The 1,926-nt window shown below is 47.9% G+C and overlaps 1 pseudogene; it reads left to right on the top strand.

Annotated features, from left to right (window-relative positions):
* The first annotated feature begins 367 nt into the window (after positions 1–367).
* On the top strand, positions 368–760 carry LOC116557741 (annotated as a pseudogene).
* The last annotated feature ends 1,166 nt before the right edge of the window (positions 761–1,926 follow it).

Here is a 1,926-nt window from a genome sequence, read left to right on the forward strand (position 1 = left end):
AAAAAAAAAAAAAAAAAAAAAGCCGGGCGCAATGGCTTACACCTGTAATCCCAGCACTTTGGGAGGCTGTGGCAGGTGGATCATTTGAGGTCAAGAGTTCAAGACCGGCCTGGCCAACATGGAGAAACCCAGTCTCCACTAAAAATACAAAAATTAGTCGGGTGTTGTGGCACATGGCTGTAATCGCAGCTACTCGGGAGGCTGAGACAGGAGAATCACCTGAACCCAGGAGGCAGAGGTTGCAGTGAGACAAGATCTCACCACTGCACTCCAGCCTGGGCGACAAGAGTGAGACGCTGTCTCCAAAAAAAAAAAAAAAAAAAGACCAGCTTAGGCAACTTGGTGAAACCTTGTCTCTACTAAAAATGCAAATACAGTCTCCTACACACCGCTGCCGAACCGCCATCATGGATACCAGCCGTGTGCAGCCTATCAAGTTGGCCAGGGTCACCAAGGTCCTGGGCAGGACCGGTTCTCAAGAACAGTGCACGCAGGTGCGCGTGGAATTTATGGACAACACGAGCCACTCCATCATCCGCAACCTAACGTAAAAGGCCCCCTGCGCGAGGGCGCCGTGCTGGCCCTGTTGGAATCTGAGTGAGAGGCCCAGAAGTTGCGCTGAGTTTGGCTGCTCGCTGGGTTTTGGATGTTGGATTCGACCACTTGAGATGGAAATGGTGTGTCATGATCTGGTCCTTTATTTTGTGCTGCCACACGTAAATTGAGATGGACCTTTAAATAAAGCGTTTGTAATACAAGTCAAAAAAAAATGCAAATGCAAAAATAGCTGGGTGTGGTGGCGTGTGTGTGTGTGTGTGTGTAGTCTCATCTACTCAGATGGCTGAAGCATGAGAATCACTTGAACCCGGGCGGCAGAGGTTGCAGTAAGCTGAGATTTTGCCATTACACTCCAGCTTGGGTGACAGACCCTGTCTCAAAAAAATTCAAATAAAAACCGCAATAAACTACCTTTAAAGTACAATTTTATATATTTCAACATATGTATACTCCTAGGAAACCATCACTACAATCAAGATAGTGAAGATTCATCACCCAGAAGTTTCCTCAGGTCCCTGTGAGCCTTCCCTCCTGCCCCATCTGCCCCACCTCCTAAAGGAAACCAGTGATCTGCTTCTTGTCACTATACATTAGTTTGCATTTTCTTTTTTTAGTTTCTTTTTTTTTTTTTTTTTGAGACGGAGTTTCGCTCATGTTACCCAGGCTGGAGTGCAATGGCGCGATCTCGGCTCACCGCAACCTCCGCGTCCTGGGTTCAGGCAATTCTCCTGCCTCAGCCTCCTGAGTAGCTGGGATTATAGGCACGTGCCACCATGCCCAGCTAATTTTTTGTAGTTTTTTTTTTTTGAGACGGAGTCTCACTCTTGTTACCCAGGCTGGAGTGCAATGGCGCGATCTCGGCTCACCGCAACCTCCGCGTCCTGGGTTCAGGCAATTCTCCTGCCTCAGCCTCCCGAGTAGCTGGGACTACAGGCGTGCGCCACCATGCCCAGCTAATTTTTGTATTTTAAGTAGAGACGGGGTTTCACCATGTTGACCAGGATGGTCTCGATCTCTTGACCTCGTGATCCACCCGCCTCGGCCTCCCAAAGTGCTGGGATTACAGGCTTGAGCCACCGCGCCCGGCCCATTTTTTGTAGTTTTAGTAGAGACGGGGTTTCACCATGTTGACCAGGATGGTCTCGATCTCTTGACCTCGTGATCCACCCGCCTCGGCCTCCCAAAGTGCTGGGATTACAGGCTTGAGCCACCGCGCCCGGCCTTTTTTTAGTTTTTATAATGAACTTTTAATAACTTTTCATCCAAACCATGCTTATTTGTGTGAATGTTTCAAATCTTGATTAACTCAGAATGCAGAAATACTGTAGTATTTTCTTTTTTTTTTTTTTTTTTGAGACTGGGTCTCGC

Source organism: Sapajus apella, unplaced genomic scaffold, assembly GCF_009761245.1.
Source record: "Sapajus apella isolate SASKATOON/1434 unplaced genomic scaffold, GSC_monkey_1.0 scaffold20, whole genome shotgun sequence".
NCBI lineage: Eukaryota > Metazoa > Chordata > Mammalia > Primates > Cebidae > Sapajus > Sapajus apella.